Here is a 25,007-nt window from a genome sequence, read left to right as displayed (position 1 = left end):
AAACAGCGTTAAAATTATGGCCGCTTTGGCGGCAGAAAACTGCAGATAATGTGCTTGATAATATGCCGTAGAGAATTCCTATAGAAGCCCAGGTTCTGGTGTCAACATGGGCTTCTATTGGAATTCTCTGCGGCATACTATCAAGCCCATTATCACAGCTTTAGCGGCAGTTTTCTGCCGCTAAAGCGGCGATAATTTTAACGCCGTGCTTGATAATATGCCCCTGTGTTCTTTCGCATTCATAAATAGGAGTAAGGTGCCTGTGCTTCACCGGTAAAACTTGTGCTGTACATTCAAATTCTATTTGGTCTATTTAACTTTCCTATAGTTGTGTTGTAATTAACGCTTAAAGCGCATCAATGGCATGGCATGGGAAATTAAAAGTCATATGTGGGTGCTGCAGTAAATATGTACAACACACAAATGTGAAAAAGTGGTTTATTACTTGAGGTGGATTGGTGTCCACCCAAGTAATACAGCCAGTATCCAATTAGGTCCAGTCAGAGGTTTTAATCATTTAAACTGAGCTCAACCCCAGGTAGTTGATGCACAGAGCTTACAGGCTAAGGTTAGCCAAACTGTGTAAATCATTTAGAGGTGCCAAAACAGTTAAAAAGTCAAATGCACAACACAATATAAATCCCACTAAAATTGATATAAACAAAGAAACATATTTAATAAGCACATAGACACCAAAACAACAAACACCCTACAAGGGAAACCGGAGATATGACATTTTAAAGATTTAAGTGTAAAAAGTGCCAAGACGCGCAAAGCACCAGTAGAATGCAATGGTCGCCGTACACCAGGACCTAAGCGTGACTTACAGCCAACTGGAACTGAGTGCAGGTCGGATACACCATATAGAATGCCCCACTATGGCTTGGAAGTCAAGAAGTTTGAAAATCTTTCTGATTCTCAATCTGAAAAGAGGCTTTGTCATTTATCAAGGAAAAACTCTTCTTCTTGCAGGACAAACCTTATATTCAATCTGAGGCCAAGGACTACTGCTCAGATAATTTTTGCAGTCGGTCCCGTTGAAGGTCTGGAGATAAAGTTTTGTAAAAGTTCCCAAACTTCTTGTGGTGCCCAAACAATAACAGGAATGCAAGGCAAACATTCACCCCCAGTCACAGGTCTGAGTTTAATCCATCGTTGTTTTGCACACCACACCACCGCAGTTTGGACCAAGCCATATGCAAATCAGTCTTGACCCTGCTTCCGATGGTAAAATTCTGGCCTGAACTGCCAGGCCAGTCCTCCTTGGACCAGAAACAAGAATCCTTGGACCTGTTTCTGGGTATCACCCCTCATCTGCTAGGCTAGTTTACATCCAGTGGCACAGTGAGCACAGGGCTCATGTCCGGCATACCATTACCACTCAGGGCAACAAAAGCTTAAAAGAAGAATGGATGGATTTGATAAATGGGATGCCATTATTGTGTCTCAAAGATTGGATACCTGTGGTCTAGGGGGAGAGTAATCCCATTCTTGTCCTGCAAAAAGAGTATGACATGGCAGCCCGGAAACATACAGATATCTACAAATCAGACATGCTGTTAGGAATGGGGTCTCTAGTAAGCAACGGTTTGCACCTTTGTCCAAGTAGGGACCCTTCTTCCTAGTCAGGGTAAGGGGTATACATTTCTAAAATATCCCCTTCTTGCCCCCTTGATAGCTTGGCATGAGCAAACAGAATTTTTTCAGAGGCGGTGTGTTAAGCAGGCAAAACTTTATCTAAACCAACAAGACCAAATACGTCAAAAATTCAACATACAATATTATAAATATAGTTACTTTGCAAGATAACCTGCAATTGGCAAGAATAGCTGAAAAACACAGTTCTTCCGAGTCGGTAGCTCCTTCCGGGGCTACCGTCATGCTGAAAATGACAGAGTCTAAGAGTTCCAGCTTACTGCGTTAGTACGGTTCAGCTAAAGCATTGACAGGCTCGACAGGCTCGTAGACAGCACATTTTTTTGTTGTGGCCACAACCATCGTGGGGTGAGGTGAAGTGGAAGCGGTGCAGCGTGTGGTGCCCTAAGGGCGCGGTGCAGGCAGCAGCTTGGTGATGGTCGTCTACCGGCATCAGTGAAGCCAAGGTTTACGATGCAGAGTGAGGCAAGGCAGTGCTTGATGTGGAGCTGACAGTTCACAGGGCAGGCGACAGAGCTGGTCGATGTTCAGGTCAGGCAGCGACGGTGTCGGTGACATCTGGGCAGAGTGAAGTGAGGTGGTGCGGAGTGCGGTGACCTCAGGATGCGGTGCAAGCAAACGGCTTGGTGATGGTCACCCCACGCCATCTGTGAGACCAAGGATGTGGTATGAAGTGTGGCGGTGCCTTCTGCGGTGCCTTCAGGACACGGAACCAGTGACAGAGTAAGTGACAGAGTCGGCTGCTCTTTTCTCTGCAGCGACTGAAACCAGTAGTTTCAGAAATGGTGCCCAGAAGGATGGTGAATCTTTGCTGTTTCTGGGACTTCTTGAACATGAGGCACGCTTTACCTCAAGTCCTTGGAGATACGTTGTCAAGCAGGATACACACACAGTCCCTCTACTTGGCAGAAAGAGCTACTGCAGGCCAGAAAAAGACCTTTACAAAGCGGAAATTCTACGCCAACTGGCCAACACTGACCATTATTGTAGACTGCCCACTAACTCCACCAGGGAACTGCAAGGCCTCATTATACAGATCACGACCAAAGCACTAGCAGAAGGGTTAATAAACAAAAAAGAATTTCTCTTCTTAAATGTAAAATCTCCAAGAATACCGGTGATATACACACTACCAAAAGTTCACAAAGAGTTGTCGAGTCCACCAGTGCGCCCCATAGTGTCGAGGTCTGGTTCCATTTTGGAACCCCTAGGCCAATACGTGGATTTCTTTATAAAGGATTTTGTACCTAAAACTGCTTGTTATGTGAGAAATAGCATGGCAATGATAAAGCTAGTTGAACATCATCCGTTCAACCCCACGTCTGACTTGCTTTGTACAATGGATGTTTAATCCTTGTACACCAATATTCCCCATACCGTGGCCATGGCCATCATCCAGAAGTTCCTTGATTCCAGGCCTCGCCCTCACGCTGTCCCTACATTATTTATACTCCAACTACTCGAACTTTGCCTCACTAGGAATTTTTTTACCTTTGACAATGAGTATTACCAGCAAGTGAAGGGTACATCAATGGGGGATGTGTTTGCCCCCAACCTAGCGCTACTGTTCATGGATCATCTTGAGATGACAGTAATCCTTTCACCCTCCAACCCCTTTTTTTCTGGCGTCACATTATGGTGCAGATACATAGACGATATTTTTTTAATTTGGGACAACAATGAGGACAAACTTCATCAATTTTTACACTGGCTAAACAACAACTGCCTGGGTCTGACATTTACTCTTATCCTTGACCACTCAGCAATCGCCTTTTTGGACCTTACAATCTAACACTCTAATGGCGAACTATTGACAAAGCTCTACAGAAAAACCACTGAGCATAACACGCTTCTACGCTATGAAAGCAACCACCCTAGAGCACTCCGAGATTCTCTCCCATATTGCCAATTCTTACACATTAGACGCAATTGCTATTCGAAAGAAGACTATTTTCATGAGGCTGCCACGTTATCCACCAAGATAAAAGCACGTGGGTATCCCAAGAGATTAGTACGCAATGCACAGAAACGGGCTTGGTACTACCCAAGAGAAGTTTTGAAATCCCTAAAGAGAAGGACAGTACAAACAGATTAGTTTGTGTGACGACATTCTCTCCTATATCCAACCCCGTCCGCAAATCCATTCTCAGACACTGGTCTATACTGAATGCTGGTAACTTAAATATAGAGCACCCGTTATTTGCTTTTCGGAAAAGCCACAACTTGAAAGATCACCTTGTGAGAGCAGAACTATCTAATCCCAAACGGAACGCCACTCTAGATGCCCATTGGGGTTTGGAGCCATTGACTGGACACTCAAAATGTGGAAACTGTAATGTATGCGATTCCACAATAGAGGGCAAGATTTTCAATTTTAACAATTTTGTAATCAAATCATGTCCCTTTTCAAATTGTAACACTTGCAATGTAATTTACCTCATTCAATGCCCCTGTCCGAAGATCTACATTGGACAGACTACACAGAAAGTAAAGACTCGGATTGGACAGCACCGCAGTAGGGTGCGCTGTCAAACACCGAATGCACCTCTTGTTGAACTTTGTAATCTTGCTGATCACAATGAAGACGACATCAAGTGGACAGTCCTTAATGTTGTGAAACCGCCCCCAAGAAGAGCAGATATGGGCCAACTGTTAAACAAGGAGGAACTGAAATTGATCATCCGTATGGACAGTATTATTAACAGATTGAAAAGAAATGAAGATTGGACCTCCTTACTCGAACTAACATTGGTGCACGCTCATAACCATTAGTGCATGACCAAGGAACTAAATTAAGTGTCTATACCCAAGCCTTTAACATGTGAGTTGGGTTACCAGAAATGTAATCCTGGGTTTTCTCCCCTGAATTCAGTTTTGTGTGTGAAATTTACATGGTTAAACCTCCTATTAAACCAGTTTGGTTCTGTAATAACTAGATGGTCACTTTATTACTTCAGGTTGCTCATCCCACCAACCTCCTTAATGATTCAAATCATGTATAGGGCTAACACAATTATAAATGTTTTAAAGTTTTAAATTTAAAAGGTTTCTTCACTCACTATTCACCTTCTTCACGCCGATATATCACTTATGCACATGCTGGAATTAGTCTTTCCTCTATGCCCTGTAAACCCCTCACTCAACATGGCCGCCATCATTTCAACCTAGGTCACGTGAGTTGCACGCATTTAATACGAGCCTCTACAATCACCGCGCATCGCAGCCATCGCGATAGTGGTCACCCATCTTTACCAGCCATCGCGCCATTCACCTCCAAGCACCGCTAAGTGCTAATGCATCCCCACGCATACTCCCCTCCATGACCTCTCTCCCTTACCCCTCTCACTTCCATTCCAGCTTCCCTCCTAGTGCTCATTGACGTCCGGTTAATTCCACCTCTCTGAGGTTCCCTGACTTGATCCCATCCAGCTCCAACATTGTGGCAACCAGTCTTAAGGTAAAGGTTCTCCCCTACGATTTCCAGGTGGGCACCGCACCCCCTTATCCCCATTCTTAACATCTCCGTAATTCTTTTCAGATCACTCCCATATTACACACAAGCAATCTTGCACTTATACCGCCGTCACCGCAGCCATCCAGGTCAGCGTCCTTCCATGCTAACCGCCATCACCACCACAATCACGGAACGTAGTATTCGAGGAATCTGCCCTCATTAAGGTTGGCTGACTCCCGCCGTTTACCACCGCCGTAGCCCGCAAACATTACCCAGCGAGCGCCATGCCCTCCCCTCACCTTATCTGAAATAATACCGGAATTTATTCACTCAACATACTCTATGAGATATGCTCTCATTAAGGCCAGCTAACACCTGCCGGTTGCCGCCTCCATAGTTTGTACTCACTTAATCCGGAATAGGATCGTACCCGAATCAATTTCAAATGTATTCACGCGCAAACCTACATGCGCTTAGACTGACTATCACCTGTCTTGATAAATTGTCACTGGGACCGCTACTCTATGATTGTATGATTGTATGGACGCAGCCATACCACTGCCCACGTCTGTCACAATTTTCACAGCATAGACCACAACTCACTTACCCATGGTTCTACACATGGGTCCAACCCAACGACTTCACTCAGTATCTCCACAATCACCTCTGTGCATGGGTCTGCAGCACTTATGTAGCAGCAAGCGCAGGGTTCCTCGCCAGGAGCTCACTTTCAGCTCCATGTTACATGTCCTTTAATATGTTGCCATTCTGCCTTTTTCCCTATTTTTCCTTTATGTCAACAGGCAGTGTATAAATTCAGGATTGTTATTAACCGTCATGATGATGATCCCAATATTTTGCTAAAGGGGATCCAAACATCGTCGACTTTTTAAACAAATTCGCAACCACTGAGTTAAAACTAGTGTGAATATTGTTTTCTGAAAGCTTGCCCTACCTATTACCATAGGCCACAAGCCTCTTCCTTTTTGCCTGAAATGCTATTTGTCCAAATGTAATTGTCTTTGTTTGTATGTAGGACGCAGAACTGTGTCCCACTCTATTTATGTGTTCCTAATATGCTTAGCAATTCTTGGAATCATTAAATTGTTTTTCCGGCTGGACATCCTTAAAATATAGTACTGATCCTAGTCTATATTCATTATTATTATAAATTGTTCTTTAAGGACCTGTGTTTGTGATAAAAAGTTGATACCCAATGTCCTTATTTACCTTGCGCGTTCCCTTGTTCACCCAAAAACACGGCCAACCCCAGACAGCACACAGCAAAAGGGCAGTACTTCTCCTCCAGCTTCTTCCAGCTCTTCTCCATGGCAGAGGTTCCTCTTGAATTCCAAAACTGATCTAGAGTTCAGGGGTCTGGGCCCCAACATTTATAGTCCATTCCTCTTTGTTCTCCGGTGTCAGAGAGGCTTTGTGCTCAGTCCAAACCAGTTCTGTCCTCTCTGGTGCAGCTTCCTGGCACGAGGTGGAGACAGCATTGTGTAAGGCAGACCAGGCCCATTCAGGTGATAGGAAATCTCCTTCCCAAACTCTAAATGCAGCCCAGATCTTTTCAGCCTTATCCAGACTTATCCAGGAAAGGCAGGACACATCTCAACCCCCCAGTGGCTATCTGAACAGAATGCGCATCCCCATCCACTGTCAATCCAAAGCCAGACAGTCAATACACAAACCTAACAGAGGCACACTGGATGGCTAAGCAAGTAAATAACTACTTTCTGAAAGTGGTATTTTCAAACACAGAATGTAAAACATCATCCTTACTAAAAGAAGCACCTTTATATTCTGAGTTCAGACATACTAAACTGCACTTTCTAATCGTGTTCCCATGGGCAGTGATACTCATAAGATGTTATAAGTAAATTCCATATTCTATCCTATGGGACAGATAGCCTGTCAATAGTGAAAAACAAAATTGGCCGTATTTCACTGTCAGGACATGCTACACATATCAAGATATGCCCTACCTTTCACATATACTGCACCTGGCCCCCAGGGGTACCTTGGGCCCACCTTAGGGGTAACTCACATGTAAGAAATGGGATGGTTAGGGCCTAGCAAGTAGGTGCACTTGCCAGATCGACATGACAGTACTGAACTGCACACAGATACTGCAGTGGCAGGTCTGAGAACATTTTGTAAGGCTGCTTGTGTGGGTGGCACAATTGGTGCTGCAGCATTTGAATTACAGGCCCAGGGAACACACAGTGCACGGTACGAGGGACTTGGTAGTAAGTGAAACAAGCCAATCATGGAAACACCAAATCATAGCAACAATTTACAGAGATAGCATATGCACTTTAGCACTGATCAGCAGTGATAAAGTGCCTAGAGTCATAGAACCAACAAAAACAGGTCAGAAACAGAAAGCTAAAAAGCAAATTGTCTGGGGATAATCCGGATAGACAAGGAAGGTCATCCTGCCTGGCACCGAACTCCCTGAGTTGACCCACTAGAAGATAGGCTCCTAACAGACTACATGGACCGTAAAGCGATATCTATGACATACCAAAAGATACTGCACAATTTCCCCAACCTCTTCCTGCATCTGCTTGAACTTTGGCAGGCAGACTTCAGAAAACTAGAGGACAAGGAACGGCAGGAAACACTATCCTCCCCCAGAGAGGTAGCCATTTTGTCACGACTAAAGCTTGTCCAACTCAAAATATTCCACAGGTCATACCTCTCTTGCTGTGCCTTATCAAAAATGGGAAGGAAAGTGAATACGTTATTTAACAGGCCCTGCACACAGGAAGGTATGTTCTACCATTTACTATGGGATTGCCCAGTCATTGAACAGTATTAGCAGTCTGTAATGATCCAACTCCAACGGGCGAGTGGTAATGAGCTCCACTGGCACCAAAATTGTGCTTGTTAAATATATGGGATCAGACTGACCTGAAGAGCGAAGAACAATTCTAGGCCACCTTCGGGGTGATGATTGCTGAGAGAAACATCACCCAGAAATGGATGGGCGTGCGAATCCACAATGTTGGGCAAACCGCTCGACTGTGGTGTGCCACAGGGCTCTTCTTTGAGCCCTACGCTCTTTAACATTTATTTGAGCCCCCTTGCTGAGATCGTCCGCACCTTCAGGGTAAAAATTGTGACCTATGCGGACGATACGCAGCTAGTGTTAGCCCTAAATCAACCCCACACTCAGGCGAACAACAACTTGAGGGACTGTTTAGAGGTAATGACCTCATGGATGACATCCTCTTGTCTCAAACTAATTGGAGACAAGACTGAGATGATGCTCCTAGGTAACTCCTCTAACAACATCATCAACCCTCTCTGGCCAGCATGTCTCAGACCAATTCCCACTCCCAAGGACCCAATCAAGAGCCTGGGTATTTGGCTGGACAAATCTTTTGACTTTAACTATCAGGCAGCCAAACTTTCAGCAACCTGTGTCGGTATACTAAGGCTCACTCGGAAAATTCTTCCTTTACTACCCTTCAAAGCTAGACAAACCATGATCCAGGGCCTTGTTCTGTCTCGTCTGGACTTTGGGAATGCCCTCTACTTAGGGGCCCCCCAGGCTACTTTAAACAATCTCCAGGTTATTCAGTATTGTGCAGCACGAACTCTCCTCCAGATCCCTCGCCGCCTCTCTGTTAAGTCTGAATTAAGGAAACTTCACTGGCTCCCAATCAGGGAAAGAATATCATTCAAGAGTTTATGTATTGCTCATCGTGCCTTCTGGAAAACGGGCGCTATTATTACCCACTCTCTGATCTCTCCCTATTTACCTAATAGACAACTTAGATCAGCCTCCCTGTTTCTGGCCAGAGTCCCCAAGATTAAGAGAGCTAGATTTGGGGGCCGGTCGTTCTCCTACAATTCGGCTAAACTCTGGAACTCTCTTCCCCTACATCTGCGCTCAGAGTCTAACCACTTACTCTTTCGGAAAAAGCTAAAAACCCTGCTGTTTAACAAAGCAGATTAGGCCCCCTCTCCGCCTCTCCACATCCGACTCTCTATAGCGCTGGGACGCCTCAGGGCAGCTATCGCGCTTACAAATCCTCTTTCTTTTCTATTCTATTCTATATGAACTTGTCCATGGTGGCAGATAAGGCCATCTACCAGGTTGAAGGCTGTCCTAATCAGTGGAACAAGATATGGGGTCAATTGAAAGAATATAGGGGTGATATCTGTGTTCCTCCAATTGTCCAGCGGGACTGTAGAAGGGATGGTAGATTTGCATGTGAGGAAAGTGACGAAGGGCTGTAAAGATGTACCCGCTGCTTGTATACACTCTGATTGTGCAATTGTACCCTCTATACTGTTGTAACACTAGGGTGCCGATTCCGATCCTGTAAAACCCGGGTACAAATAGTCGTACGGAGCGTTTTCTCCGTACGACTCGTACCCGGGAATTCCACCGTACAAACCAGCAAGTACGATTCGTACACCATTTCCGTACGGATTGTAAAAAACACCGTACGGCTAAAAAATACATACAATTCCGATCCTGGACAGCGCGTACGCGATGTCCGCACGGAGTCAGGCAGCGTTTTACGGACCAGCAAGTACGATTCGTACCCACAGCACTCCGCACGGCTATATTTTTACGGGAGCCAAAAAGTGCCGGAAAAGCTAAGTACGCCGTGATGCACAAGGAAAAGGGGCCCCGCTACGCGACGTACACGCCATCACCCACATCGTACGTGTCATCATGTACGGTGCGTACCCCCACATTGCATATGTACGGACCGTACCCCCCACCCCCCGTATGTACGGACCGTACCCCCCACCCCTGTATGTATGTGCCGTACCCCCACCCCAGCCCCGTATGTACGCGCCGTACCCCCAGCCCCGTATGTACATGCCATACCCCCACCCCAGCCCCGTATGTACGTGCCGTAGCCCCAGCCCCGTATGTACGTGCCGTACCCCCAGCCCCGTATGTATGTGCCGTACCACCACCCCAGCCCCGCATGTATGTGCCATACACCCAGCCCCGTATGTACGCACCGTTCCCCCAGCGCGTACATACGGGTCTGGGGGTACGGTGTGTACATACGGGGCTGGGGTGGGGGTACAGCACGTACATACGGGGCACGGGGTACGGTGCGTACATACGGGGCTGGGGGTATGGCGTGTACATACGGGGTTGGGGTGGGGGTACGGCACGTACATACAGGGCTGGGGGTACGGCACGTACATACGGGGCTGGGGTGGGGTTACGGCACGTACATACGGGGCTGGGGGTATGGCGCGTACATACGGGGCTGGGGTGGGGGGGATGTACGACTCGTACCCCGGGCACAAGTGTACCCGGGGTGGGGGTCGTACACAGTTCGCTCCGTACGGGACGTTTTCCATACGCATGTACATTTGGAACGCCGGTATGGATCGGACTTGTGCGCTCGGACTTCAGTTTTACGACTCGTACGTAAAACTGTCTGGGGACGTCTCATAGACTTTTCCCGAGGTGATTCGTATGTATTTTTCCCGTACGAATCGTACTTCACCATTCGTACGGTACTTGTACGATTCGTATGTAAAAAAATACGGATACGAGTCGTACGGAAAAAAAAATACAGGATCGGAATCGGCCCCTAGATGTGGTGATTTGTCATGGTTCTAAACTCTCACAATGTTTCAATAAAAATTATTTTAAAAAGATCAAATAATGGGTGAAATGCTGAACAAATCAAGCATTCACCCACAGTCCCAGCTCTGGAGTTAATCCATTGTATTTTCACTCACCGCGGCACCCCAGTTTGGACCTAGCCAAATCCCAATCAGTCTTGATCCTGCTTTCCAGGGTAATGGTACAGCCTGAACTGCCAGGCCAGGTCCTCCCTGGACTGGAAACAAGCATACTGGTACCAGTTTTAGGGTATCACACCTCATCAGCCAGGCTAAGTCAAGCTAAGACTGATTTGCACAAGGAGTAAAAACCCACTAAAACATTACTACAATCTTATCAGTTTGGATGGTGAAAAGGTGCTCATGCCCATCTGTCATCGTCCCTATAGTCACTATACTAAAATTTAAATTAGAGTATGAAGGAAGAAGAAACAAATTAAAAAGTATGATTAATGCTAAATCCTATCTCCATTCCAAGCAGGCAATGTTTAACTCATGCCCATATAGCACTATACCTTCTAATACAAATGCTCAACATGACGATATGTTTCATACTATTTGAAATTACTCCGTGTTATTACTCCTGAGCGAAAAATCATCACGAAACATACAATTTTTTTTTCAGTTTCACATACGCATTATCCTGCTTCTTATAGACAAGCCACTCTCTTTTCATACAAACTGCTCATTTTGTGCATTGAAAGAACTGTACAATAAGCGCAGCAAATCATTTACACTATATTCTCTTCTTCCAAGCTTTTATCCTTGCATTAAAAATGTGGAGCTTTGACTGACAAAATGTCTTCGTTGTAAGTGGCAATTTATGAACCTGTCATTCTATTATCCATGTTAGACTATATGAAGTGCAGTTCTTGGTGCTCCGTTCCCTTTTTATGGAGCATTGCTCTATTCCTATTTTCTGCTTTAATGGCTTCCCCTGCTTCAACTGATTTAAAAAAAATAGGTAGGCCCTGCAATTAAATTTCTACAGTAGTTTTCTGAGAACCCATATGATGCTTGGATGTACAATAAAGCATCAGATAACACAGTCTTGTCAGGTTTAATATTTGAATTACATCTTTCAACACCTTTATTCACAGAATCTTCATCTTGTGGCTCTGCTTGCATTCATCCCATTATTAATGCCAATTGATGATTTTAATCAAATGCTGCTTGCTCTTCCATGACTCATCAATGGCTATGAAGTAAGAATTAAGTAGCCATGAATCATGTAGCACATGTAAAGATGAGAGAAACAGGGCATACGCTATATGGCTATACTTTCTCTCACACTTTATAGTCAGACTTCTTGGCAAATTTTCATGCATTATATTTCTTCACCATTTACATTTTTCATTTTTAGTAAAGAAATATGTAATATCAAAGAAATAGTGCACTCATTAGAAATACTACCCTGATACTTACCAATTGTTCTTTTGTTGTTCTATCAGTCTTTTTATTGATAAAAATGCAAACTCTTTAATCAACATGCTACTTCTTAATTCCAAACAGACTGCAGAAGGTTTTGCAAATATTTTTAAGGACATGATATAATTGTATAAGGGCATTGTCTACCTGCATATTACCATCATGATTCCATCTTTTTCTATATTTGTATTTCTTTACTGTTGTAGTTATTTTCACTGGGGAAAAAAAAGTTAAAGTGAAGTTATTCTTAGCTTTGGTTATAACACCACAATATATGCTTTAAAAACTCAGAAATTTACTTAGGAAACACAGTTAAAAGTGCAGTTATGGTTCTGAATGAACAGCAAATACCACAAAAAATTAAAAGTTACTGTTATAGTCACAGTTCATAACTCACCCAACAGCCATGCAAACTATATCCCACTCACCAAAGTGCAATGTTAATGACCTCACCCATATTGAAACAGATGCAATTATAAATTATGTAAATCATCTTACAAATTATAATACATATCACATTAACCTCACCACTCTGACAGATATCTATAAAAGTAGTAGCATTAATTAGTTTGATTATGTGTTTTTGTTTAATTTAGTTTCACTTTTAAGAGGTGGATTTTATTGGTTTGACAATAGTGAGGTGATAAGCAATGCATTGGGTGTGTGAGTTTACAAGTCTGTTGTGGAAGTTATGGATTGTGCTCCTAACCATATCTTGCATATGTCCAGGCCCTGCGCAACACTCAATGGTCAGCTAAAAAGAGTTTCAATATTGCTTTGAGAGATTTGGCTAGGTCCTGCTCCAACCCACTACATGCAGCCAACTCCCATTTGTAGCCATTGTCCTAGTACAGACCTAGTGTACTAGATACTTTGGGCATCATTAGGATGGCGGGCGGACTTTGTCCGCCCTCCATCCTGACGGAAAACGGGACCGCCTACCATATGTGCGGTGGTCCCGTGGGGTAGATTAGGATGCGCCTGCCACACTGGCGGGCGCATCACGCAGTTTTAACATTGCAGCGGGCGGTGCTTTCAGCAGCACCCGCCGCAATGGTAAAAATGCATGTTGTGCATTTGCATGCACAAAATGGCAGGCACCACGCAGTGCCTGCCGCATTGTGCGTGCAAATGCAGGGGAGTACCATAGGTACCCCCATGTGCACCCCTACCCCCCAACTTCCTGGGGGCACACAACAGGCCCCCAACTGTGAACTTCTCATGCCTTTTCATGGCGGCAACAAAGGCTGCTCTCCGCCTGCATACTAATATGGATGGCGGTGTCTTGCAGACACGGCCACCATATTAAACCCTTTAGCGGCGGACGGTCTTCCCATCCACCGCGGTACCCCCTCCATACTAATATGGTGGGGGGTAATTGGCATGCGGGCGGTGTAGTATGGCGGGCGGATCGCCATACTAATAGACCCCTTTGTTTCTATATAGTTTTTAACAATATGCCAATCCTCAGGATCAGGAGGATCAGCGGGACCTGTGGAAGGCCCAGGATTTGAACATTTAGCATAGGATTTGCAAATCCCACAATGAAACATTTTTGAGATAAATATTTTCTTGTCAGAGAGTCCCTTTTAGGGCTCCCACATGGACCTTTGGATCAGGGTATGCTTAACCTTCCCCCTTACGTCATTTTTCTATTTCAATTCCTCAACTTGGTGCTAAGTGCACATATTGAGTAACGGCACCAACAACAGAAATTTGTATGTGATGGACAGCCAATTAATGAATGGTGGATTCCTGAGTTGCAGTGATGTGAAAAGGCTCTGGTCCAATACTGTGCCTTTATTGTGTTCTATTGTAGTCATGAATCCTCCATGGATTCACACATCTGTGGAAGATCTGAACACATTAACAGTCCAGATTAGGCTATGCTATGTTATGTTATGAGATAGGATACTTGAATATCACACTTTTTGCAGCCCATGGGCTGCTTCAAAGTATTAAACATTGCATAAAATACCCCTCCAGTAATCTAGTAAATAATCATAAACTCCCTTAAGGAGCCAGGTCCTAATTTACTTTTCAAACTAAACTGATGCCCACTAAGCTGAATAATAAGAAGCACAGCATTCCAATATAAAGAACTTTGGAAAAACAAAGTTTAAACTTCATAATATCCACACCTTGACCATCAGTCATAACTGTCTCATGGCCCATTGTCTAAACTTTTCCTTTAGAGACAGCAGGCACAATTTCTACTTTGAAGTCACTAGCGCTGAACAGCAGTACCCACTGTACACAGAGTATTTGCTAGAGGGATGAAATGCTAGTCGTAATGAACCCAGATTTATTTGCTAAACCATAAAATAGATGGGTTTTCTGCTATTTTCAAGTGAAAAAATAACCTCTGCAGTAATTTGGGATTACATCGCAATGTTCCAAATTTCTTACCATTGAGACTAATTGAAGACGTTACGAAAGTGTACCAGCTGCATCGACACTAAAACTGATTCGAATTAATCAAAGCCATATACAAATCAACCTAGTTCCTGCTCTAATATTTCAATTTAAACTGTCAAACTTGATCCACTCCATATACACAGGCAAGTCCTGGCCAGTGTCTTGCCATGCAAATAAAAGTGAAAAAGGATGTCTCACTCCAAGCAGCTATCCTATTCATTCTGAATTACCAAAGGATCTCTATTGGCAAGAATGGGATCACTCCCTAAGATTGGTTTAATCCTCCAGATGACTTATTATTTGTGCAATTAGAAATCCTTTGTGTAGTGCTGGTAGTACATTCCACATGTTCCTATGTCTTCTACCATGACTATACAAAATAGCTAAATCCTGTAGAATCCCATGCCTGGGCTGTCTGCGATAAGGATTAGTCCTAGGTGCCGATTACGATCCGGCAAAAAAATTCCCCGTACGACTCGTATCCGGTCTTTTTACCGTACGAATCGTACAAGTGCCGTACAAACTGCCAATTACGATTCGCATGGTAAAAAGTCCATACAAATCGCATTGGGAATTATTCCCCACACGTCCTCGGGTCGGAAAATGTGTTCGACACGTCCTCGGACGATTTACCGTACAAATGTGAAAAGTGAAGTCCGACCGCGGAATCATGATCCATCCCGTGCGTCCGATGGTACAACCGTATGGAAAAAACACCGTCCGCACCGAACTCCCATAGCAACCATGGAGACATGTGCCCGCATACGCGCCGACCCCCCCAGCCCCCGTATGTACGCGCCGACCCCCCCAGCCCACGTACGTACACGCCGTACCCCCCCCAGCCCCCGTACGTACGTGCCGACCCCCCCCAGCCCCCGTATGTACGCGCCGACCCCCCACAGCCCCCGTATGTACGCGCCGACCCCCCCCAGCCCGCGTATGTACGCGCCGTACCCCCCCCAGCCCGCATACGTTCGAGTCATACCCCCCAGCCCCCGTACGTTCGAGTCGTACCCCCCGTGTATGTACACCCTTGTACGTGTCGAACCCCCCCGTGTATTTACACCCGTGTACGTTCGAGTCGTACCCCCCGTGTATGTACACCCTTGTACGTGTCGAACCCCCCGTGTATGTACACCCGTGTACATTCGAGTCGTACCTCCACCCGTGTATGTACACCCTTGTACGTGTCGAACCCCCCGTGTATGTATACCCGTGTACGTTCGAGTCGTACCCCCACCCGTGTATGTACACCCTTGTACGTGTCGAACCCCCCGTGTATGTACACCCGTGTACGTTCGAGTCGTACCCCCACCCGTGTATGTACGGTGCGTACCCCCAGCGCTACACGGGTGGGGGTACGACTCGAACGTACACGGGTGTACATACACGGGGGGTTCGACACGTACAAGGGTGTACATACACGGGGGGTTCGTCACGTACAAGGGTGTACATACATGGGGGGGTTCGACACGTACAAGGGTGTACATACACGGGGGGGTTCGACACGTACAAGGGTGTACATACACGGGTGGGGGTACGACTCGAACGTACACGGGTGTACATACACGGGGGGTTCGACACATACAAGGGTGTACATACACGGGGGGGTTCGACACGTACAAGGGTGTACATACACGGGTGGGGGTACGACTTGAACGTACACGGGTGTACATACACGGGGGGTTCGACACGTACAAGGGTGTACATACACGGGGGTACGACTCGAACGTACGGGGGCTGGGGGGGGTACAACTCGAACGTACACGGGCTGGGGGGGTACGGCGCGGACATACGCAGGCTAGGGGGGGTCGGCGCGTACATACAGGGGCTGGGGGGGTCGGCGCGTACATACTCGGGCTGGGGGCGTACGGCGCGTACATACACAGGCTGGGGGCTGGTCGGCGCGTACATACGGGGGCTGGGGGGGGGTCAGCGCGTACATACGGGGGCTGGGGGGGGGTACGGTGCGTACCGGGCCACCTACTCTGGTCGTTTCGCGCCATACTTCGCTTTTCCGGCACTTTTTGGGTGCCGTGAAAATATTGCCATCCGGACTGCTGTCGGTTCGAATCGTAATTCCTGGGTCGTGAAACGCTGCCTGAAAGCGTCCCGACGTCACGTCGCAGCATTCCCGGATCACATTCGTATGTATATTTTCGTCGGTCGGTGTTTTTTACGATTCGTACGGAAATGGTGTTTCCGTGCGAATCGTAATTCCATGTTTGTAAAGTTTTACAACCGGGTACGAGTCGGACGGAGAAAACGCTCCGACCGACGGTTCGTACCCGGTTTTTACCAGATCGTAATCGGCACCCTAATGTGCAGGACCAATCTGCCAGATATGACTTCAAGTAAGGCACGGCCACCAATCTAATGCCTTGCCTAAAATCCAGACTATCCTTTAGGATTTGAGGGGCTACCATTTCAAATGTGCCAGATGATTTCCACAATATAAGGACAGGTTGCTGACCTTGTGTTTTTTCTTGTAGCAGTTTTTCATTCATATGAACTAGAGCTGTTATTTTAGTTTCATTTTCTAAAATATGATGCTGCATTGACGTAAGGGTGCTAAACACATTTAGAAGCAATCATGTGAGAAATCAGAGAGCCATCAGCAAATTATCAGCTCTTGCAAATAGAATCTCTATACGGGAACATGAGGAAGAAGCTGAGAAAGTAAGAAAAAACATATAATGAAGACTGAAGGCTTAGCTAATCCACAGAAACATACATTTTGCTTGACAGCCAGATCAAGAGGTCTACTAAGACAACAATGGCAGATATATCAATAAAGGGCACCATTGGAGGAAAGAGGAATACTGTAACAAACAAAAGTTACAATGTACCTAAATATTGAATAGAATAGGAGACAGAGACACATCTTCAGCCAGATCTGCAATGAGTTGTGATCCTATAGACCTAACACATAAATTTAGAACGAAGCAAACACAAGGAGATGAAGGACATAGTGCTGAAACTTTTCAGACATTCACCCCCAGCCACAGATCTGGGTTGAATCCATCATCGTTCTTTAGCTCACTTCACCACCTCAGTTCAGATCCAGCTATATGCAAATCAGTCTTTACCCTGTGCCTCATAAGAACAGTCCAGCCCAAACTTCTAAGCCAGCTGTTCCCTAAACCGGAAACAAGCATCCTAGTACCGGTTTCAGGGTAACTGGACATGTTCCTTTGTGTAAAATAATAGGATGTTAATTTGGGAAAAAAGTATCTCCAAATTAGAAATCTATTGTCTTCTTGGATAAAAGTGCTGGTGCATCTGAGGCTCACCCTTGTTAGCTTACAAGTGTCAGGCCTACTTCAGCGCTCATCCTTATTATCGGTGTAAAAGTATGGCTGGACACAAATATTGTGCCAAAACTATTGTGATGTCAAGAATAACGTGGAGAAGAATATTGCAAGCAAGAATGTTGATTTTTACGTTTTAAATAACTTTTTTTGATATAGTTAAGGGTGGGAGACAATTTCCGTTCCACTCGCGGAACTTGCGAAATTTAGACATTTTCGCGTTCCGCGCGGAACGCGAAAATGACAAAACTTCCGCGATCCGCGGCGGAACGGAAATATGCAGGGCAGGATTCATTCTGGCATGATGCTCCTGACATTAAACCTCAACAGGAAGCACTTACAGATATAAATAAAGCAGGTGCCCGAGTTGAACGTCAAATTCAGTAACGCATTAATCAGCACAAAAGATTCGATGGAGGTCTATGCATCCATGAGTTTCTCAAGCGCAATCCCCGTGTAGTTGGTGACACCAGGAGGTTCTGTCTCCTCATCAGCTGCTCTGGTCGGTCTTTGACCCTTTATAAACAAGAGGCATGTGAACTGCATGGAAGCCCTGCCCGTTTGGTCCCAGCCCACACACCAGTGGTGTGCAATGTCTACCTGCCCTTTCCCCCACTATGATGAACAGCTCACTCGAGGGACCCCGGCGCCCGTCGGCGCGGTGGCAAAGTTACAGACACACAAGGTCACAGGAGACAACTCTTCTGGCCCTTTACGCAGCTGTAGTCTAGGAAAAGCACTATACATTTACCCAAAGAGGTAGCAGTTACTGATTAGCCAGTAGAAAGTACTCCAGTTGAGTAGAGGTATTGCACAAAACGGTGGAATCTTCTTGGGTAAATATGCAGGGCAGTATTCATTGTGGCACGATGCTCCTGTCACAAAAATTAAACCTCAACAGGAAGCACTTACAGATATAAATAAAGCAGGTGCCCGAGTTGAAGGTCAAATTCAGTAACGCATTAATCAGCCCAACTTGGCAGTTTGGGGTGGACTGTTCCCATGAGGCACAGGCTCAAGACTGATTTGTATATGGCTGGGTTCAAACTGGAATGGCATGGTGAGCAAAAAAACGATGGATTTAGGACCAGATCTCTGTACTGGGGTGAATGTATGACATTGTTCTGCATTCTGTCCATCAACTGTTGTTTTTGCATTTGCCACCCCGAGTGGGACGGGTATGCTCAGATGTGAGTCCTGTGCTCTCCATGCCACTGGAATCAAGCTATCCTGGCTGGAGGGGGATGAAACCCCGAAACCGGTCCTAGGATGCTTTTTTCCAGTCCAGGGAGGACCTGGCTTGGCAGTTCGGGCTGGACTGCCTCCGTGTGGCACAGGGTCAAGACTAATTTGCATATGGCTGGGTTTGAACTGGAATGGCATGGTGAGCAGAAAACGATAGATTTAGGCCCAGATCTCTGTACTGGGGTGAATGTATGGCATTGTACTGCATTCTGTCCATCAACTGTTGTTTTCGCAAAATCTGCGTGAGCACGCAAAATTTTGCGTGTTCGCAGAAATTGTTTGCCATTTTGCAAATTCCGCCCACCCCTAGATATAGTGTGTTAGACCTGCCAGCCTTAGGATGGTCTTCCCCCCAATTTTCTATCTTCCTCCTCCATTTTTACAGACCTCATTTCTGCTGACCTTAAGACTCTGTGCACTTTACTACTGCTAGCCAATGCTAAAGTGCTTGTACTCTCTCCTCTAAACAGGCCAGTAGGAAGTCAGGGAAAAAGCTCAAGGCTCCCCTTCCCCATTACCTATCTATGGCACTCCCTTTGAGAATGTAGGCATCAACATTGTTGGACCCTTGAACACCAAGACAGCTATAGGAAATAGGTTCATCCTGGCCTTGGTAGAACATGCCACTCACTACCCAGAGGGCATCCCTCTGAGGTCAGTGACTGCATCTGCAGTGTCCAGGGCCCTGATGGGGATATCTACCCCTGTGGTGTTTTCCCAAACAGGTAATGCCTGACAGAGGCACTAACTTCATGTCAGCATACATGAAGTCCATGTGGGATGAATGCGGAATAACTTATAAATTCTCCACATCCTATCATCCCCAAACCAATGGTCTTGTGGAGAGATTCAATCAGACCTTGAAGGACATGATAATGGGCCTACCTGAGCCCATGAGGTGTAAGTGGGATGAACTTCTGCCTCTTTGCCTACAGGAAGGTGCCACCGAAGGACGTTGGTTTTAGTCCCTTAAAACTCCTCCAAGGCTGTTGGGGGACCTCTTAACTAGTCCTGGGTGCAAATTCCTTTCGCTCGTGGAATTTGCGGAATTTGGGTAATTTCGCTTTCCGTGGAGAACGCGGAATTCGCAAAATGTTTTGCTTTCACTTTAAAAATGCGTGTTCGTGAGATATTTCTCCCCGAGCAGTAAAAAAGCATTGTGAACGGGCGGAACAAGCAACTCCGCGTGTTCGCGGAACTTTTGCGTGCTCGTCGAGATTTTTGACTGTTCGCGGAGCTTTGCGGAGCGTGACTACACAAATTCCACCCACCCCTACTCTTAACCTTGTCAAAGAGGCATGGGAGCAAGCTCCCAGGATGCCCCCTCAGAATGTGGTCAGCTACATGCTGGCCCTCTGCAACCAGGTGCAATGCTTTTGGCAGAAGGCAAAAAGCAATTTTTTGCGGCCAGTGAAGAAGTTATGAAACTCTGGTATTACCAGAAGGCTACTCTGGTAGAGTTTCACCCTGGCCAGAAGGTGTAGGTTATGGGGCCTGTAGAGCCCAACCTCACCAGGATTTTTGGACTGGTCCAAATGAGGTGAAGGAGTGGAAGGGGGAGCCCACCTACCAAGTAAATTTCAAGACTCCTAGGATGCCCTCGGGAGTGCCCTACATGAACCGCATCATCGAAGCACACTTTGAGAGACCTGAAAGTAACATGCTCCTGGTGACAGTCTAGGAACTGGAAGAGAACAGTGAGCCCCTCCCTAAACTCCTGTCTGCCAAGGAACATAATGGGTCAGTGAAGGGTATCAACCTCTCCCATAGTCTGACCCCAGAACAGCAGAGTGACTGTCGTCAGTTACTAAAACAGTTGCTCTCTGCTCTTCTCACCCCTGGACTCACACAAGTGTGCTTCTATGACACAGACTCTGGAGACATTTCACCTGTTAAAAATAAGATTTACGGAATTTAGTCAAGATGAGGGCCAGTATCAAGGAGATTTCCAAGATTCTGGTGTTAGGGGTGATTGCATCCCCCAACAGTCCCTGTCCTGGCTCGTGTTGCTGTTACCCAAGATTGTCACACAGTGCCACTCCAGAATCTAGGTTCTGTCTGTGCTATAGGGTTCTTAACTCCATCACAAATATTGATGCATACCCCACTCCGAGCTGATGAGCTTGGTGTGCAGTCTAAATATTGAGTTTTAAATATCGACCTACAGTAATATCGAGTTTTAAATATCGTAGGGACAGATTATCGAAATCAAGAATATCGACGACCAGAATATCGACCTGAAAGTAAGAAATATTGTTTTTGTTAATATCGAAGTTAGTAATATTGATAGCAAAAATATTGATGTTACTAATATCGATATTTATATCATTGTTATGTATTTTATTATGTATTTTATATGCATGTGTTATATATTTTTTGTTAAGTATTGTACTGGTTTTTAAATATTTCATAACATTTTTAGACGTTAGAAATGTTTTTTTAAGTAAATTATGCGTTTTGGTACTGTAGCGGGTTGTGGGTTTATAGGGGAATAGGGTGGGAAGTAATTTAATTATAGTAAATTAATTAATAATTTTTAGGAATTATTAATTAATTTTAATGAAATGTTGTGTTTTAGTTCTGTAGCGGGTTGTGGGTTTATAGGGTAATAGGGTGGGAAGTAATTTAATTGTAATTAAGTAATGACTCATTTTTATTTATTGGTATTGATAATTCATTTATTGATAATTAATGAATAATTGGTAATTAATTTGTAATTATTATTTTGGGGTATTGAAAATTAATGTATTGTTCATTTATTATTAATTGGGAATTAATTTGTATTAACTATTATTTATTGGTATTTATCATTAATGTATTGGTAATTATTATTAATTGGTAATTACATTTTAATAATAATTTTTTAGTATTGAAAATTAATGTATTGTTAATTTAATTGTTATTTGATAATTAATGTTTATTAATTATTATTTATTGGTATTTATCTTGAATTTATTGTTAATTAGTTATTCATTGGTAATTATTTTTTATTATTTATTCATTGGTATTGATAATTAATTTATTGTTATTTAATATTTAAATCATTATTTAGTTACTAAAAATATTTTAATTATAAGTATGTTACTTTTAACCCCTATGCTATCCAACACTTTGCCTACTGTTGCACTCTCTGGTATCGGAATAGTAATTTTTACATCCACACTATCCAACACTTTCCCCACTGTTGCACTCACTGGAGTGGGAATAGTAATTTTTACCCCTACGCTATCCAACACTTTCCCTACCATTGCACTCTCTGGAGTGGGAATAGTAATTATCATCCCTACGTTATACCACACGTTCCCTACTGTTGCACTTACTGGAGTGGGAATAGTAATTTTTACCCCTAAGCTATCCCACACTTTACCTACTGTTGCACACACTGGAGTGGGAATAGTATTTTTTATCCCTACGCTATCCCACACTTTCCCTACTGTTACACTTACTGGAGTGGGGATAGTAATTTTTACCCCTACGCTATCCTACACTTTCCCTACTGTTGCACTCACTGGAGTGGGAATAGTACTTTTTACCCCTATGCTATCCAAACCCTTCACTACTGTTGCAGTCATTGGAGTGGGAATAGTAATTTTAACCCCTACACTATCCAACATTTACCCTACTGTTGCACTGTTTGGAGTTGGAATAGTAATGTTATCCCCTCCTATCTAATATTTTTTGTATCATTTTAGCTTATGTAGTATATAATTAATTTAAAAAAGATTAATTTTAATTATTTTTTTTATTTGGTACATATATTTATTTAATTTTTATTTATATTATTGTTTTATGTGTATATATGTATTTATAATTTATAAGATTTTTAAAATAATTTATAAATTATTACAATAATTATTAAACATATTAAGAAGTAAGTGTATATATTATATATTATATGTAGATATTTAGGTGCCGATTCCGATCGGGTAAAAAAAATTCCCGTACGACTCGTATCTGTATTTTTTAACGTACGATTCGTACAAGTCCCGTCCCACCGGTGAAGTGCGATTCGTACGTGAAAAATACATACGAATCGCTTCGGGAAAAGTCTACGAGACGTACCCGGACAGTTTTACATACAAATCGTAAAACTGAAGTCCGAGCGCACAAGTACGATCCGTACCGCCCTTCCGAATACACAAGCATATGTAAAACGTCCCGTACGGAGCGAACTCTGGACCACTCGTTTCCCGGGTAAACTTGCGCCCGGGATACGAGTCGTACTGCCCCCCCTCCCCCCGCGTATGTCCACACCTACACCCGTATGTCAGCACCGTACCCCCGTATGTCAGCACCGTACCCCCCCATGTCGGCACTGTACCCCAGCCCCGTACTTGGACGCACTGTACCCCAGCACCATACCCCAGCCCCGTACTTGTAAGCACCGTACCCCAGCACCGTACCCCAGCCCTGTACTTGGACGCACTGTACCCCAGCCCCGTACTTGTATGCACCGTACCCCAGCACCGTACCCAAGCCCCGTACTTGTACGCACCGTACCCGAGCGCCATACCCAAGCCCCGTACTTGTACGCACCGTACCCCAGCCCCGTACATGTACGCCCTGTACCCCAGCACCGTACCCCAGCCCCATACTTGTACGGACCGTACCCCAGCCCCGTACTTGTATGCACCATACCCCAGCACCGTACCCAAGCCCTGTACTTGTACGCACCGTACCCCAGCACCTTACCACAGCCCCGTACTTGGACGCACCGTGCCCCAGCCCCGTACTTGTATGCACCGTACCCCAGCACCGTACCCCAGCCCCATACTTGTACGCACCGTACCCCAGCCCCGTACTTGTACGCACCGTACCCCAGCACCGTACACAAGCCCCGTACTTGTACGCACCGTACCCCAGCCCCGTACCCCAGCCCCATACTTGGATGCACCGTACCCAAGCCCCGTACTTGGACGCACCTTACCCCAACACCGTACCCCAGCCCTGTACTTGTACGCACCGTACCCCAGCACCGTACCCCAGCCTCGTACTTGGACGCACCGTACCCCAGCACCGTACTTGGATGCATCGTACCCCTGAACCTTGCCCCAGCATCACGTATGTATGGACCTTACAACAACATTGCGTATGCGAGCACGGTACAACAACATCGCGTATGTACGCACCTTACATACGCGAAAACGACTTAACATATATACCTTCACACACACTCCTTCACACAAACCCCCTCCCCACATTCCCACACACACCTTCATATTCACACCCACACACCCACAACCATACACATCCTCACCTCACACCATGCCCACAGACAAGAATCCAAAGTTCACAAGGGAGGAGCTGGACATCCTTGTCAACGAAGTCATCAGAGTCGAGCCACAGCTCTTTGGAACATTGGTCAGACAGACCAGCATAGCCGAAAAATCACGCCTATGGCAGAGGATCGTCGATAGGGTGAATGCTGTTGCGCCCTTCAGAAGGACCAGGAATGAATGCCAAGCCAGATGGTACGACCTGCGGAGGGCAGTCAAGTGCAAAATGAACGAGGACTACACCCAGAGCAACATCACTGGAGGTGGGCTGCCCCGCAGACCGGTACATTACCAACCCTGGGAGGAGAAGGTGATGGCCCTGCTTCCGCTGGTAGGAGTACACGGAGTCGAAGGAGTTGCAGAGCCTGGTGAGTACACTAAAAACTTACGTAAAATGGGGGTAATGGCATCCACACCCCAACTACACAAAATGCACGCAACTACCCCCAAGCCCTCACCGGACACCACCACACTCAAAAACAAAGCTCATACCACTAACATGTGTATGCCCCATCCACAAAGCTAGGCCATGCCATGTCCCAGGCTACACGAAGCATAAACCCAAGACTGGATGTCCGGGATGCTGGGAGGGTGGGGCTC

The sequence above is a fragment of the Triturus cristatus genome, chromosome 11 (genome assembly GCF_964204655.1).
Source record: "Triturus cristatus chromosome 11, aTriCri1.1, whole genome shotgun sequence".
NCBI classification, from domain to species: domain Eukaryota; kingdom Metazoa; phylum Chordata; class Amphibia; order Caudata; family Salamandridae; genus Triturus; species Triturus cristatus.
The sequence above is the reverse complement of the archived record's forward strand: the minus strand, read 5'-3'. Positions refer to the sequence as shown.